Source organism: Drosophila biarmipes, chromosome 3R (genome assembly GCF_025231255.1).
Source record: "Drosophila biarmipes strain raj3 chromosome 3R, RU_DBia_V1.1, whole genome shotgun sequence".
NCBI lineage: Eukaryota > Metazoa > Arthropoda > Insecta > Diptera > Drosophilidae > Drosophila > Drosophila biarmipes.
In genome coordinates, this window is record NC_066616.1 from 13,727,350 (window position 1) to 13,745,772 (window position 18,423).

Consider the following 18,423-nt stretch of genomic DNA (forward strand, 5'->3'; position numbering starts at 1 on the left):
ACCCACCCATTTATTTTGTTGTATTATTTATTGACAATATATTTTATTTAGCCCAGCATATCAACCGCTGAGCATTTGCGGCCATTTAGCTGCGATAAAAACCAAATTTATGCAGCTAAATCTTGTTTTTAGCGTGCAGAAAAATGCAACCCCGGCGAGGAGGAGTAAATAAAGAAAAAAATTCTATTTTCTCAGGCAATAAAAATGTCAACGACGTCGCCGCAGACCAAATGGCAATTGCAGCCCCGTCGGAATGGAATATCCCTCTTTTTCCACTCGTTTTCTCCGCGCCCCCAAAGTGATTTATGCATTTCGCATGCAAAACGCTAATCAGTGGACCCGAGAAGCCCAACGTCCTACTCGAGAAACCCAATAAAAGAAAGGCCCCAGCAGCATCGTCAGCCGGCACAAAAAGTCTGAAATGCGAAACTCAAATAGCGTTTAGCCGAAGATGACTAATGTGCCTCCCGGACGATGTCCAACTGGTCAAGTGGGTTTGGGTCTCAGCTCTTAAAACTCCACTCCATTTCGCTTTGCATGCGGAGGGAAAACTGTTGAGAGTGATGGAAATTCGTACTTCGATACATTTTTTAACCCCGATATCAGGGGTTGTTGAATGGCCAAACTTGTTGAAATATGCGCGCATATGCCAAGCATAATTACGACGAAAAATATTGTAAATTTGTAACTTTTGTAAAGTGCTTCAATAAGTAATGAGAGCACGGGTTAAGAGCGCGGCGGTGAGAGTATGAGAAAATCGGGGTAAATTGAAGTGGTTTCAGCATTTTGGCCTGGTTCGGGCAAGGCCATTTGGGCCCTTGAGTTTTTGGCGGAAGTGAGGCCATATTCATTAATTAATCAGGTAACATTCGGAGTTTCTGTTCTACAGCGCGAATAACGGTAGGAAAATTGTTCAGTGAATAATCCAGAATTTATGGTAATTTAGCAAGACATATAATGCAATTATAAAAATCCAAATATGTTATCCATTAAAATATCCATAAATTATTTGATAAACAAGTCGTTATTTATTAATAAAATAATCGTGTTATTTTATACAAGGCACACAAAAAAGCAATCATAAATTTTCCTTCTATAATTAAATTTTTAAATATTCCCAATTTCATTTCATGGCAAGATGCAGCATTGCATCAATTACTTTTACCTCATCGACTCAAAAGTGGCCATCTGTTTGATAATTGATAATAACCAAAAGATGAGTTATTTTCTGTCATTGAGAAGGCAGCAGCATAGTTTTCCAGCTCAACATGAAAGGCCAACCGCAATTTCCAATTATATTCGATTGGTTGTGTGTGAATTTGTGAGCAATAATGCAGAATGCTTCGGTTTTAAATTCACATAAATTCACACAAAAACATTCCAGCATCGGAGAGCCTAATAGGCTTCATTTCACCTTTTCAGCACTGGGCAAATGCAATTAAATCAAGGGGGTGACTCCATTGCATTCCTGACGGAGGAGACTGCAAAAACCGCCCAGACAGCTCAAAATCACTTGCCAATCAAAGTCAGTCGTATATTTGTGGGATCCATATCTATATCAGACGATTTGCATGCACTTGACCACAAAATTAATTAACTAAAATATGCCCAGCCGGGGAGGGGCAGTGACAAGTGCAGTGCAAATTTAAAACCCAATGTTCTCCAACCCCGATCCGGCTTGGCCTAACAAAGCGATCAAAAACCGAGAAATACGAGTGGCCAGCCCACTTTGGCAGCAGCAACTGCGACAAAATGTCACTTGGCCGGCAATTCCCAGAAGCTACACACAAGCCGGTACAGTGCGTTGCGAAAATATATTGGCTAAGGCTTTTTGGGCTTTGAAAAATGTTCATTAAGCGCATAATTACTTATTCTACTTATTTATAAAAAATTAATTGGTAATTGAAAAATATTTTTGAATAACAAAATATTTAAAAATTTTCATTCGAGTTATAATTTAATATCATAAGGTTTTTGAAAATATTTTACATTAATTTAATGCTTTGAATTATTCAATAATCTATCAAATTTTTCTTGATGCTCAAATTTGTATTTGAAAGCAACCTACACTCTCAGTACGCACTGTACCACCGCATGAGTCAGCAAAGTGCGAGCGATAGGCCGCTGGCGAAAGAGGCTTAGTTATTGCGCATAGCCCGAAATGTTCATGTCCTGATGCCACAATTAACTAAAAGCGCGCATCAAATTACAAACAAACGCAGGGAGGACAACTGGCCAACTGGCAGCAACAACTACAAGAACAAGGATAACTAGAACAGCAACAGATATGTACAAGCACTACAACAGCGACGAGGAGCGACAAGGACATGGAGCGGAAGCAACAACTGCTGTTGCCTCAATATATGTGTGTGGATATTATTGTTATTTCAGTGGAAACTCGAATTGCTTGTAGATTTGTTGGCAACAGCTGTGCATTTGCCAAGCAATTTCTGTCCGCTCCTCGGGCTCCGCACATCTGCAATTTATGTATCCTTTGGCTTACAAGGATAGAGAATGTCTGCTGGACGGTCAAGTGTACGTAGCTACGGACGAACGATGGTGGTAATACGGGGGGGCACAGAGCCCCCATCCCAGCATTCCGCCATCCCATCTGCATTGTCTTCGGGCCAGGCCGAAACCAACGCCCCTCATTGTAAGCTACTTAAGATTTTGCACAGATTATGCCTCATATATGCACGCCGAAGTTGGAGCGCAAATTGAGTGTGAGTTTTCCATAGATAATCTGTACAAGCAATTTAAAGCTGGACAAGTGCTAATATAACAACAAAAGCGACTGCGATGGCCGGCGAGCAGTGGCAGCAGTCGGGGCCCCGGGCCTCTATCACGTGCGATCAACTAATTAAAGCAACAAAACCCCCATCTAAACAGGAAGCCTCCCATTAGCCCCAAAGAACAAAAGCCACTGGCATTCGGGGGCAAAAATGAGGCAAGACCTGGGGAAAAGTTGCACTTGACTGATTACCTTTCGCCTCAATATTACACCGGTTCGAGCTGGAGTTCGAGTTCCTTCTGCGTTCCCCTGCAACATTAATGAGCAGGAAGCATTTTCCACTCTGCACAACATACCGAGATTCAATTATGAATGAGTTTTAAATTACAGTTGCGGGGCGGCACAGGTCAGAGCTGTCGGTCTAACAAAAGCGGGAATTCCAACTCGAAAGGGGTTACCACTCCCCAAGTATCGCGTTAATATTTCCATATAATTGGAACTCTTATAATGGCAGTAAAATATTAACAAGTGACCTGGATTTCAATTTGTAACAATGGATTTTCTACCATTTTAATTATATAACCTCGATTTTGTAATGGATTTATTATTGAATACAACTTTTTATACTGGGGTAGAAAATTTAAGAGGTTACCCGGGATTCAATTACCTACTAAATAAAATTAATGGAACTAGTTGATTTAAAATTAAATGTTCAGGTATCTCTAACCACTTTAAATAATAACCAAAAATGATTAAAATATTTATAAAATTACTTTATTAACTGAAAGTTTCTCCCGACCATCCATAATTATTACATGATGATGGGCTGCCACTTTCTAACCATTTTTAAGCCCCATTTTGGATGAAACTTTGAAAGCCAGTCTTGGTAGACCCCAGAACAAGTCCTAACAACATCATCGCATTCCAAGGCGGCCAGAGAAAAAGAGCACCGAAAGTCGGAAAAGCAAATCCCCACCCAACGTAGGCGACTGACTCCACTCCACTCCACTCAAGTTAGCTGAACTAAACCGAGCTGAAATGACGCACTGAAAGGGGAGCTGCTGAGAAATCCGAATTCTGAAATCTGAAATCCGAAGGTTGGCTGCCTGGCATGCGTAGATAAATTGAGTTGAATGGAGCGCTACTGATTGGACTTACGCTCCAGGAAGGCAGTTGCCACCGCCACACCGCCGCCGCCGCCTCTTTCGGATTTTCAATTATGGTTAATCATGCAAATGTTTGTCGCCTGTGAAAATGTTTTACATAATGCAAAGTGAAATGCTGCATGGCCATTCAAGCCATTCAGGTGAGTTTCGAGCCGAGCAGAGCATTATAGTCCAATGCATACATGAATAATTGTCTTTTTGTGTGTCCATCTTACAGCTGCCACTTGGGCTGTATCCCTGGGATATATCTGGGATATGATGAGCAAATGCTGCTGCTGCTGCTGCTGCCCAGGTAAGCCGAGCAATTTTTGCTGCCTGATTTCACAACTCCGACACCAGAGTGTCAGGTTGTGGCACAGCACACTCCCTCTTCTAGGCGAACCGAAAACCCTCTTCGCTCTGGCCTTTGCTTCGTTTTGGGATTAGAAAACAACCCCGAAACGTGTCACATTATGCCAGGAGATGGAGATAGGAGACATGTCCTGTCCCTCCTGCAACCGACTTTGGTTTTGGGATTAAAGGAGGGCGAGAATGTCCGTTCGGAAGGCCAGCGCATGTGGCTATCTTCATTGGGCCAATGGGAAATACCTGCTTAGGTAACTGGGCATCGAAAATGCTGCAATCGAAGAGGATTTGCAGTGGGCGGGGAACGGATACAAAGTAATTTGAAAGTGGTTAGGAAAATTATCCTTCCGAATCCCTAAGAAATGAACAGCATTGTGTGGCCGCTTTCGAAGGGATTGTATCTTCATCCTGCTATTCATTCGTAAATAGGTATTCAGAAACTGCATAGCAGGAAATAGTAATTATTATAGTAATATCTAATGGTATCACCTAAAATCCCTTACTACTTTGTATAGTTTTCCCCAACAAGCCCTGTGCCAACAGTAATGCATTGGAGGTAATTTATCAACTTTTAATCAAATGTATTTTCCATTCCAACATGGAGATGTGCTCCCTTCTGGCCCGCCACACACATATAATATATGTCCGTTGCTCATGCCATTACGTCGTGTTACGCAATCGCCACCCCGAAAAGGGCAGGGAAAAACTACCCCAACCCAAAGCCGGGCACCCCTTAGCATTGGCTGATCCTTTATAGTTTTTACATGCATTCCCATGCGTATTTCGTGTGAGTGTGTGCCACATTTGGTCATAAATTCAAAAAGCTGGCCCAGCTTAAATTTTGGTTTTTCAATTTTTGAATGCCGGACCTCTGACAACCCCCGGATCCATGGGTGCCCCGCCGTAGCGCCGCCATCCCCCCCGCCGCAGGACCAGCATCTCGCATAGTTGTGCGTGCAACTGTGAAACGTGTTACAGGACCGGCCAATGTCCTTTCCCTTCCTCTACCCCCGCCCCAACTGCCATCCCCTTGATCCATCCGAAAACCATGAGATTTCATTTAATTAAAGCATTTAGGCAGGGGTTTTTCGGTTTCCAGTCGACGCCATATGTGCGTTGAATATATTAAATACACAAATACAATCCTTTTCCAAGGGACATCCCATCGAGAGCACCTAAACAAATATGTTGGTAGCTGAAATATGAAAAAAAAAACTAAAGCTTAAGATGGGTTAAACAAAGGTTAAGCTCGGGGAGCAAAGGTTCTCCGGCTGGCTTAAGCCTTGCGGCCCGAAAGCCAACTCATCAAAGTTATTTAGTTAAAATTAGTGCCTGTCGGGGATGTCTCCCCAATATGCCAAAGCAAACAAGACGACGACGCAGAATCATCGAATGGCTCGAGGGCCTGGCAAAGGACACGAAAACGTTTTGGTTTTGCTTTTGCTTTCGAGTCGGGGGATTTGCGGGGACAATGTCGTGCCGCTGACAAGTGCGATGACAACGTCAAAGGCAGGCTAGCTGGCTGGCTGGCTGGCTGGCTGGATAGCTCTCCTCGGAACCTCCGAACCGAAGGCTGCATGCCATGCCCGACTAGCTGCGAGGCACCTTTGGGAAAAAAGACGCTCATCTGGAAAATCAACTTCGACTTTCGGGCCACCCAGGCATTCCACCGAGGAGCAAAAGATGCAACCAGCAGCAGCGGCAGCAGCAGCAGCAGCAGCAGCATCAACGAACCGCAAATCATAAAATAAACTCTTTAATTACGCCTCACGACTTGCCGGGGCAGACACGCAACAAGCCCCAGCCACAGCCAAATGGAAAATTATGCAAAATGCAACAGCAACAGCAGCAACAGCAACTGAAATTGCTGCACAGCAGCAGCAGCAACATCAGTGGGAGCCACTTCCGAAAATGTGAACAAAATTATAAAATCTTTGGCACGACAATGTTGACGTCGACAAAACTGCAAATTACCAAATTATAAGCAAACAGCAAGAAACAAACTGCCAAAGAACAATGAAGGGAGGAACTTCAAGGAGGCAAAACCTTAAAGTATCTACTCTTGGTCCTCACATAGTTCATAGCTACTTACACTGGTGAGATAAATACAGTAAATAATTATGAATAATATACCAAAAGGTGGGCAAAAGCAAGAAGAATGTGAATATGATATGATCACCAAATAGTTCAAATGAAATATGTAAATTGGATTAAATTATAAAATATGATTTTATCGAAAATAAAAAACTACTTTCTTAATTAAATCAACAACGAATAAACCAGTTTAGGTAAATAAGAAAAGGTGATTTTTATAAGTTCAAGACTTTTTCTAAAGATTCCATGGATTATCCGTTTACGGGAGAGGGTATCCAAAGAAACCCATGCCCCCAAGAGATCCCAAACCCATTTGGCTGCCGATGATGAGGCACTCTGGCTCGGAAAATCCAAAGTTGGAAGTGAGAATACCAAAAATGCACTCGGACTCTCACACACTCAGCATGGCACCACAAAAGGAGAGGGGGAAAAGTGCCGGGGGACAGCCGCCCCCTGCTGGAAGGCGCTATTAAACAACCTGTACCGCCCCCATGCCCATGAAAACTCCCTCCCGAGCCTGGCACCCACTCGATTATCACCGAAAAACGATTGACCTCACGAATTCGTAATTAATTTTCACAAAAGTTTTCCATTCGAAGACAAACTTCAAACAAAAGGCTGCAGCATCAGTCTCTGTGTGTGTGTTTGCCTGAACCTGTGTGTGGATTGGTTCAGTTTGGGTTCAGTTTTTGGGATTGCTTTTGTGGAGAACCCCTCCCACTTTTTCCTGCGGCTGCCACAATGTTTAAACATTTGAGCGCACACATCTCTGTGGGGGGCAAAGTGAATGCCGTTGCCCTGCTCATCTACCCCCGCCCCCTTTTTTTTGGATCCCGAATCCCGATCCCCCTCAATCAGCTGCACCGCCACCCCTGGACCCTCTTTCACCTGGTCGCTTAGTTTGCCTTGGTTTGTGTGTGTCGCCTAAGTGCTGAAACAATGTTCCAAGTTGTAAGTGCAACAAGGGAGCCCAGTACAACATGGCAGCGAACGAAGCCAAACACCCAAACTCCAAGCTCCAAGCTGAACCGAAACCCGGAGTGCACCAAAAATAAAGTGTGTAAAAATGAGCAACTTTTTCAAGTGAGAAGCAACTATGTGGCATGCAGCTAGAGCTGCACGCTCGCATCTCAAACGACAATGACTAGCAGATTTCGGTCGGGAGTACAGAGAGAAAAATTAAGTAACCATATCTATTATACCTACTACACATTTTCTATATCTAATTAACCACGTTTTGTAATATTAGGAAAGTTTTTCAAATGCATTTTATATTAGAGGTGGGTATCAAACTCTAAATCTTCGTAGGATTTCTATCTATAATACCTACAAAAATAATACTTTTCAAGAAAAATAGATCTAAATATGCAGGGTTACTTTTTAAGAACAAGCCTGCAGTTGCCGCAAATAAAATATTCATTAAAAAAACCTATTCTTTTTTAATAAAATTATATCTTGATAGAATTTTTTCAAGACTTTTAATTACATTTTTCGACGCCACATCGATTACTTAGCCTTTAGTTGACATTATTTTTCAAGTGCAACGACAACTCGGAACATTTTCCGCGCAAACTCGCCAAGATACAAAAATTTCACTCAGCCCGAGACCTCCCCCCCCCCCCCCCCACTCCTTGCCCCACCCCGCCCACTACTTTCCCCTCCCACTGCGCCCCACGAATGTGTGCACAATTTTCAAACTGGCAGCGTAAAGTGCACAAATTGCAATTGTAGCTGGGGCGCGGGAATCAGGACAAGACAGAGACAGAGACAGGGGGACAGGGACGGTGACACAGAGGGCGTGGGACAGGGGCGGCGACCGAGAGGGGGCACCTCAGGGGGCAGGGGGACTCTGGAACTGGAGTGTGTGGAGGCGTCGTCGATTGTAGGCCCATGCCAGACATGGTGGGCTCTTCAGCGAAAGCAACTAAAAGAAGTACTTTACCCAGTACAGTGAACACTTGACGTCGAGGCCACAAGACATTAATTAAAGCGCTTAAGAAAAGAACCAACAAAATGCTGAATTGAATTAGAAAAAGAGCGAGCAAATGCAACCTACATACAACCAAAGATATTTCATCAAGGGAGTTTTAAAAGCAGCCTTTTAAGTTTAATTAAATTTTGTAGAATTATTTAACTCACCTTGATAGATATTAACAGCATGTCATTTTTAAAAGCCAGTGTCCTTAGTTTATACAGCTGAAGCGAAAAGAGATGACAATAATAAATATTAGTAAATCAAATAGAAATAGTTATCTATTTTTTAATCAAGTAGTTGGTAATTTTCTTATATATCCCAGAGTATCTCAAACTCTGCCTCGTTTGGACCACCTTTTTCTCTCGTGTTTGAGTTTGTTTTCGTGCTGACCAAATGCAAAGTGCAGGTCCAAGGCAGCCTGACCATGTACATTGACACTTTGATATGATTGCCAGGGGAGTGGAGCTGCGAGATGCGAGTGGGAAATCGGGAGGTGTAAGGCAAGGTGTGGAAAACCTGGGATGGGGCACTTGGAGAACTTGGCAGACTGTCGAGCCGGAGCAGAGGAATCTTGTGGTTTGTTTGGCCAGCCAGCCAAAGTTTCATTTCGGGCCATCTTTCCCGCAACACACACAGTTTACAACTTCTGGTCAGTTCATCGTGTTCAAGCATGAAATGACGTTGCACAAAAATCGCTCGACAAGGTGAGCATCGCTCTTAAAGGTGCAAAAACTTTAAGTGGAGCAAAATACGCAAAAATGACAAAGTTGATGAGGTGTTCTTTCTGGGCGTTGGAAAATTAATTTTCGGCTGGGATGACATTCCCAACTCATCGTCAGCTGCCCCCCTTGTGCGACCCCTTCGTCGATCCTCTTGTCCGCTCACTTGACTGCCTTTGTTGTGTGACTTGTAACTTTAGTTGTTGTCTGGGGCACTCACAATTTCGCTCTAAAGTTTAATTTCAACGCTTGACTTGGAAAGTTTTTTGTCAGCCAACCAGCCGAAGTGACAGGATACACGGAGAAATAAGTAAATATGAAATTTAAACCGATTCCGACTAAAAAACACAGATTATTAGGGATCAGATTATGATTACCTATACTAAAGTACATGTTAACTTTAAATCCGCTGTTTTTGGTATTAAGCTTTGATATAGTACCATAAACATTGTTTCTCTGATGTATAATTGACTGCACTCGCTTATTATGATAACTCAAACTCGAAGATATATTATATTTCATATGTACGAAATCCACAATTATTGGTATTCAGCCTTAGCCTGTTACATTGTTAGGTATAACATCCAAATTACGATTACTCTTTACCGCAATTTTCTCTCCGTGCAGAGTCAGAGTTTGAGGCTTCAGCAAAAGTCGAGCGCGAACTCGAACTCCAGCTCCGGCTGCAAACTCCTTCTGGCCAAGTCGACACAAATTGCTGCAAAGTTTTTTGGCATTCAAGTGTTTTAATGTCTCACGAGTTGTTGCGGAGTCGCAGAGCAGACTCTTTTCCTCGGTGCCGCACTCCACACATGAATTAATCAAAGAGCAGCTGCAGTTTGTGTGGCATTAAGTACCCGACTAGTGGGATGGTTAGATGGATAGGTGGATGGACGGATGGATAGTTGGGGGCGCAGGTGGGTTGGTTAAGACCGCAAGGCGGTGGCGCCGCTAGACAAATTCAACTTAATCAATTTAAAGTGCTCACCGCAAAGTCAACAGTTCAAACTAACCACAACGCAGGGGGCAGAGGTTTGAAAAGCAAGGCAAACACACGCCTCCCCATCCTCCTCTACTGCAACTTGCCCCTCTTTGGCCCAGTGTTATTAGGCAAATTGTCGCCACACAGATACACACACTCCCGTTCTCTCAGCAGGTTGTCGTTGACCAACAAGTGACCAAGGTTCAGTGTTTTACCCCCCATTGTCCTGCCAAGTATCCCTTACACTTTTTTCCTGCTCCTGCCCCTGCCCCTGCCCCGGCTCCTTTCACTTCCTTTCCTTGCCCTTTGTTTGCCAACGTGTATTTGTGTTTGCTCTGCTGTCAACATTGGAAAATTATGAAAATTAATATGAAAATTGTTGCTATTTACGGCTAGTTTGGCCCGAAGCGTGTGTGCGTGCCTCTTCTTGGGTTTCAAGTGCGGCAATTGTTGGTTTTAGATTTAATTACTTGAGTCAACTTGAGCCCTAATTTGATTGAGTATTATGTGACATCGAGCCCACTCGGCGAGGGGGTTCAATTAACCCCAGGCTCACACGCATGCCAAGGGGTTTTTAAGCTTCTTTTGCCCCGCTAGTCAAAACAAAGAGTCCCAAAGTAGCCTGCGGATGCGAATCGATTGAGAACCCTACTGAAGCGCACTAAGAGCGGGGAAAAAACGCACACACTCGACATTTGGATCTTTGACAGCTCTATTGTTGGTCCGCCTCCTGCATTTGCATCCTGCCACGCACACACTTCAGATGTGCAATAAAAAATCGAGGGGAACTGCATTGATTGCGCGGCAGGATAAAGGACTAACGCAGGACCCTTGAGGGCAGTCAAAGATGTAAATGCTTCGTAAGTGCGGAAACCTTGGGTGAATTTCTACAAGTACAAGGACTCTTACGGTATTATTGTGCCACTAAAACTATACAATTACTTTTATTATTCTCAAATATTAAGCATTTTCAAGCCTAGACTTATTATTCCTCCAAGATATTTCACCTTAATTGAAGCCAATTTGAGATATTTTCAAAGAAGCCTGCACAGCAAAATTTTCAAACGGATTATTATAACTTTGCTCCAACTAAATTAAAGCAGAGAAAGGCAAAATAAATCCCCTGACAAGGCATTTCAAAGCAATAAAATCTTAATTCCCAGCTCAAAAATTGAAACAACATGTATTTCACAGGAGCTCAATAAATTCGTTATATTTTCAAAGCCACTTAGGAGTAATTTTTATTGTTCGCCCCGAAACTAATCCCGTGTCAATTGTCAGCGCTGGCGCCCAAGACACTTAAATGCAGATTATGCATGTCAAATGGAAGCCCACACTTCAAAATCAATTAGCAGAAGCTTTTCCCCCGAAAAAGAGAGAAAAAATTGAGTAAAAAAGCGTAGAGCAAACATGTGGGACAGCACTGAAGTTGCCATTAAATGCTCGATTATGATGACAATCGACGGCTGCAATAAAACCGAATTGCCGCGTCAAATGCTCAGCCAGCTGGACTAAAAGGCCGGGCTTGGGTTAGATGAGCCTCGCTTAACGCTGTAATGCCCCCACTCGTATTTACTGTCATAATTTATATGCATTTATGAGGTACGCTTGGACAGAGACAGAGAGTTTTTATGGCAATTTTATTTCCTGTAGGAAAATAAAGCAACTCGCCATGTGAGGGGCATTCGAAACTTCAGCTTCATTATCGCGTTATCGCCGCCTCCCCACACTATTGCCCCCGGCTGCATTATCGTGATTGCTGTAGTAAATGTTTTTTATTTATTATTATTTACAAATGCATTAAACACAATATTTAATTGCATCGTAAAAAAGCGGCAGTCTGTCTGGCCCGATGTAAACCCTATGTCCCCTCGCCATATCGCTTGCCCACTCCCAAATTTTGATAGCAACTGAGCTTTATTGTCAACAGTGATCGCTTGCTAAGTGGTTCGTGTGTGTTAATCCAGAATGAGTCATTAGTGGTTTCTAGATTGTGCAATTCGGAGCTCTATCTATTTATCATATTGTCTGTTGGTTTAGAAATTGTTATAAAAAATTCTTTCAATTTATTTAAACTTTTTTTATCATATTGTCTGTTGGTTTAGAAATTGTTATAAAAAATTCTTTCAATTTATTTAAACTTTTTTTCGAAAACATTTTTTTCAAAGTATTCAGTTTAATTTAATCAGAAGTATTATATTATATCATATTATATCCTATTTTCAAATCCTTTTTTTCCTTTCCAAATATGTATCTTTAATTGTTTTACAATGCAGTTTTATTTAAAATTTTTAAGCACCAATATCATCTAATTCCATTCGGGATTTCCCTCCATTCGTCCACTCGCCCCTGTGCCCACTGTACCTGAATTCTAGGTGCTCCGCTTGTGTGCTCGGTGCCTGTTTATATTTGTCTCTGGTGTTTGCATAGTGCAATGCTTATCGCAAATGCTTTTCCTATATGCGTGTGATATTTTTATGAGCTCTTGCGACCCGGGGACCCTCGGACTCTGCCCCCTCCTTCTTCTATTTTCCATTTTCGATTTCGGTTGCCTAGCTGCTGCCGCTGCTGTTGTGTTTGCTGTTCACAGTTTTTCGTTATTATTTACAAAATTGACCCTTTCACACCCGAAAACTCATTGAACTTCATCAGCAACATCTACGGCAGCAGCGGCAGCAACACGAGGAGATATTGCTCACGTACTGGCCCCCACCCTGAAGACAGAAAAAAACCCTGGCAGTTGGAGTTCAAGTCTTGGGCTCAACTGTAAATAGTCATAAATGTTTTGTTTATGTTTACTATTTAGCCGCTGCTCCTGCCGATGTTGCTGTTGTTGTGGCTGTTGCATTTGCTTGTGATACTGCTGTGGCAGCAGTTGCTCTTGCCGCAGTCGCTGCTGCAGCGTGTTGCACCGCGCTGCACTGTGTTCCGGCCGCAGTTCGTGACTCCTCTACTGTTGTCGACGTGGTTGTTGCAACATGCTTCCCCATTGCTCTCTGGCCGCGGCCGAAAGATTTCTGAATTGGTAATGGAGCATGTGCAGTTCAGCGAGGTGAGCTGCATTTTATTGCTATCTAAATCGCTGACTCCTGGCCATGTATGCGAAGCTAACAACCTGGTCTCTCCGATTTTATTTGCTTTTAATTTGACTTGAAAACGGGGCTTAAATGTCAGCCGAGTTGTTTCGGTCCGTAATCCACATAAGCACACACATGGCCCGGGTCCTCGGCGCTTTTGTTATTAATGTATTCAATTAAGTAACGGACCGACAATTAAACTCATTATGCATATGGTGGGGAAAATGCAATGCAAATAGCCCAAAGCCCCACTAAACACCATTATTATGGCCAGCGAGCAATGGCAGCAACGAAAATAACCAACTGTCGACCAACTAAAACAAAAACTCCAATCGAGTCACATTAAGAGCTTCATTAAATAAATTATAGACCAGGCCCCGGGGCAATAATGAAATGAAAAAAATAACCAATAAATCTAACATGAGTTTCGTAATGTAAACAAAGGCTTAATTCATTTGTTGTTTTAGCTGTTTTTTATTAAGTATTTAAATGCTTGTAAGCGCGGAAAAAGGGGATAACAGTTAAGCCTAATGAAAGTCATAAATAATAAACAAATTCAGAGGTTAAACTAATGAAGCCCAGAGCTAAATGGTAAATTTAGAAGTGATTAGTTGGGGAAATGGTGGGAACCAATAAATTACCTTATAGAGTAAATATTTCCTATCCAAAGCTCAAACTATCCCTATGTATTTGCCTAATTTTCTTCCAATTACCTACTCTGCCAGCCTCGCGTGCATTTGACATTTAATTATCAATTAGCTAAGCCACATCCTCTCGGATTTTTGGCATAGGCTTATAAATATTTTAATTAATTTACATTGTCATGCATTTTTCGGCCGATTCTTTCGCCAGGTGTCAGCCAGCCAGCCAGTCACTCAGCCCAAAATTCAGTTGCTGACAGAGGAATTACTATAATTTATTCAAACTATTCGCGTTTGAAATGCCTGCGCGAGAGACGCGTGAATTTATTTATAATTTATATGGCAATTAAAAACTAATATTGTCAACTCCCACGCTCTCTGCAATTCAATTGCAAATTTATGCAAATTTTTAATTTCAGCCCGATCAGCGGGCGGCTTTGACAAATGTTTTGTAGTTTTCGGATTTCGGATTTTTATTGCATTTTTGATGACATCTCTGTGGGCATAAATTAAATAATTAAGTTAATTCTACATATGTGCAATGTGATTTTAATTATTTAATTCGAAGCCGGGCATAACTTATGCTAAATTGTATTTCATTTGTACTTTGTTTGTATTTCGTTTGTCCCATGCTCACATCGCCTGACTCATCAGCCTCCGATGATTAATGATTTTTAAAACGCCGCTCATGATTTAGATAAACCAAAGTGAACGATTTAGTCTGAAGTCTGTAGTCTGCTTTGTTTGGCTCCCCTGTTTGTTTCTATTTCTGTTTGCATAATTAATGTCGCTCGCATTTGTTACAAGTTTTGGTTATTTGTCTTGCTCTCGGATTAATTTGCCCCACCATCTCGTTTGGCCTGATTGGCTGGAACTGAGTCGAAAGGGGCTTAAAGTCTTCCTCAGTCTGTCGGTGGGCTTAGCAACTTCTTGACTGTCATTCGATGAAGTTTGAGGAGCGATAATGACATTGAGCTCGGCCGGGATTATCGGGAAAACTGAAGTACAGAAAGATTTGTACAAAATGCTCGAACAGGGATTTCTATCTCTGCACGGGGAGAAAATTTAAACAGAAATATGGAGTTTTTCTCTGCATGGATAGATATTTTTTACACAAATATAAATACTATCCACTTTCAATAATCATAAATATGCTTCTTTTGCAGCTAGAACTACCCATTGAACCTATGTTTCATTGATTAAAAGGTGTGAAAACGAAATCATTCAAGTGAAACGGTCATAAAAAATATGTTCCCCCTCCGTGAAGGCTGTGTCATAAATGTGTTTTATATATGGCTCTGCGTGGGTGCGACTTCTATGGATTGCCATGGTCTTCTATGGTCTTCGGGGCAGAGTGTGAAGCTACTCGAGGCTCCTAATTAATATGAACAGTTTGTGAACTAACACCGAAAAGACCGCTAGAAGCACCCCTTTGGTGTTTGGCATTTCCTGTAATTTGTCGAGAGCGCGGAAATTGCCGGCTTGGGTTATTCTTCGCTGTTCTTTTCTGTTCTTTTCGGGCCTTGTTGCATATTAATTTAAATATAATTATGATAATTTTTATTGTCAAGTCCGCCGCGGCTGAGTGAAGCCTCTTGCCACATGCTCCTCGCTTGACTTTTCGGAATGCCCTGGGCAAACAAGCAACCCTTTTCTACCATCAAAAAGGATTAGTTATTGAGTTATTTTCACAACTAAAGTAACGACAGGCAGTCGTGCGGAAGGCGAACGAACCCGGGGAACAACTGGCGCGGTTCAACAACATCTTGTGACTGACATTTGTGCGTCAAATTAAGTGAACTCTTTTTTATTTTCCTTTTTTAGTGGAAGAGGAGGATCTGCCGAGGCCGGAGGAGGAGGAGCACATGGTCAAGTCGAGCTTCCTGCCAGCCAGTCAGCCAGTCAGGCAGTCAGCCATCCAACCAGCCTCGATCCCTGAGTGACTGTGACTGTTGTTGTCTTCGGCCTGTCCCCTGCATTGCGTAAACTATAATTAATAACAAAACATGTTATGGTTATGGCTGCCGCTTCTGCTTCTTTCGCTTTGTGTGTGTCTGAAAATTGTTTCTTGTGCCCCGAGCCCAAGGCATGAGGCCACAATTCACCCAGACACAAAAGCGGTTCTGGTTCTCCATCGGGTTTGGGTTTGAGGAACCCAGACTGAGGCTGGTACTCAGCCGGGACTGGATGAGATCCCAGCGTTTTCGGGCTGCACAACATATGTTATGCATTTTTTAGTTGTCTTCGGTATTCACAAAAATTATGTAGCATTTAATTAGCGCATAATTGCGGCAGCCGAGGCGACTTGCAGGGCGCAGGCCTCATCAATTTCAATCGCAGCCGTGTTGAAAAATCTTCATCTGCTTAATCCGCCTGGCAACAAATTTTCCAAGGGCAAAATGCCTGGCTACGCCAAGTTTGGAATACTCATGAAAAAGTCTTACTCTTTATGATAAATACAAAAAAAAAAACACTCATTCTCTGATACATTAAACTTTCTGACTTAAAATATGTTATTAAATATTTAGAAAAAATACTTACATTTTGTCAGGTATTAAAATGAAGTTAACAATGTTTTGGTCTTCGAAATCTAAAAGAAAAGATGAATTTGTGTTTAGCAATGCAAATAATAATACAAATTTTCTTAAAATATTTTGTTGAATTTCAAACGTTTTTTTCAAAAGACAAAATTCTAAAAAGGGTATTCCAAGTAATAATAATCTGAAGCCCTTTCACGAAATCCGCTTGCTACTTAAAGGGCACACCCTTGCCGAACCGCCAAAAAAAGTAAAAATAAAATAAGGAGACTGTCGCTTGTCAAAATGTCCGCAGCTCTGCGAATTCAACCCATTCTGCAGCCGCCTTCTGTGGACGCGTCATTGTCTAAGGATGCAATTGCCGAGGACGACGACGCACAAGTTCAAAAGCAGTCAACAGTTCCGCTCGCCTGTTTGAAACTCCGACGACGTCGTCATCCTCTGCCACATCGTCATCATTGCATTACAACATCGTCATCATCGTCCTTATCCTTGGCGAATTTCATGCCTCGTCGTTGCAGTAGTTCCTTGTGGCTTGGCAAATACTCAACAAACCATGAAAGTAAATAAATGTTTTGCAACGTTGCAGAAATAAAATGCAATTTAAGTCACACAAAAATGGCTAGCAGCAGCACAGAGAAAAAAGTTTTATTACTTTTACATTATACTATAAAAATTAGTGTCTTATACGGTTAAAAAATTGTACTATTTTATAGGATTTCAAGTTGGAAAGATACTTATGTTGCTTAGAAACTTCATACATTTTTTTTAAATTTATAATAAGTATACAAGATATCTAAAAAAAAAAATGTCAATGCTCTGTTAAACAATAAAGAAGGTATTTTTTAAATATTTATTATTATTTTATTGATATTTTTCGCTGTGCTGCAATGAAAAAGTATCTGGAACGTTGCAGTTCGCCGAGGAGCCTGGAAAACTCGAGGTCCTGGCTGCATTCGTGGCTCGTCCTTCCATTTTGATTTGTTTATTTCGTTTCGCTCGGCTTTTATTTTGTATTATTCCCCGCTGCTGCCGCTGCTCCTTTTGCCACGGCAGTTAAAGCAACCGGCAAAAGCGTTCCGGGGGCTTCGAACTTTTGCATTTTATTTGTGTATTTGTATTTTTGTTTTTACTCGTTTTGGCACAAAGAAAAGTGAAATGTTTTTGGGCGGTTGGGCTTGGCTTTGGATTTTAGAACTTCACGGGAGAGAGTCGGCAGAATCGCTGCAATTGCACTTCCACAGACATTTAATGGCAAAAAAAGGGAGAAAAAAAAATGGAAAACGCTTTAAAATAATTACATGCGAGACTTTCCCCCACAGACCGAAACAATGCCAGAAGTAGTCGCACAAAAGTCGAAATGAATCACCAACTGGCATCATTCACTGTCCGAAAAAAGAGGATTCGGGTGGGAGATCACAAAGAATAACAGAGCGCCGAGACGAATTAATGGATCAACGATCTTATCGAGGGAGTGAAGCGAAGCCAATCGAGCAGAGTGCAGTGAGCCCTCGTTTTTGGACTAATCCTCTTAAGGTGGGTACTTTCTAACAGGTACCTGGGATCTTCAGGGGTATTCTAATTTTCTAATTTGTATCTTTCCTTCGGTAAAATACTTAGTTTCCAGATTATTTTACTTAATCTTCGTTATTTTTTTTGAGCGAATTCCAATATAATTTAGTGAATAAATGCAGTCAAAAATGCCTGATAAATCAATACTCCATCGAAACCGATGCACTTGTGCTCTCTACATGATTATTTCCCTCTTCAATCAGCCGTATCCATTACACATCCGCCCCAAGCTGTGAATGATTAAAGCAATTCGGTGCGCCTATTGTATTATGTTCACTCCCCTTTGACCCCCTCTGAAATGCAGAAGAACTGCAATAAAACCAAATAAAAACAAAAACAAAAACAAAAAAGCAAGAACCAAAACAAAAACTGATGAAAAAACAACAGAAAAACACGAAGAAAAAGTGCAGCGGCAATGCCAGACGAAACGGAACAATAATTAAAGCAATGGCAAAAACAACAACAACTCGGAACACAAAATAAACAAAAACATCAGCAGCAGCAGCAACAACAACAGCGACAACAGGAAGAGGAACCAGAGCACCCGAGGAGGAAGCAAAAATGCATCAAGCTCTCTTTCTGAA

The 18,423-nt window shown here is 41.8% G+C and overlaps 1 protein-coding gene across 8 annotated transcripts in view; it reads right to left on the bottom strand.

Moving 5' to 3' along the window:
- LOC108031378 (sterile alpha motif domain-containing protein 5) overlaps positions 1-18,423 on the bottom strand; it is a 158,367-nt gene that overhangs the window by 132,918 nt on the left and 7,026 nt on the right. For all 8 annotated transcript variants that reach the window (XM_044091129.2, XM_044091128.2, XM_044091127.2 and 5 more), the window contains exons 2-3: positions 16,272-16,320; positions 8,476-8,532 (exon numbers count right to left, since the gene is read on the bottom strand). The gene's annotated coding sequence lies outside the window, so the exon portion shown is untranslated. The remainder of the gene's footprint in view (positions 1-8,475; positions 8,533-16,271; positions 16,321-18,423) is intronic.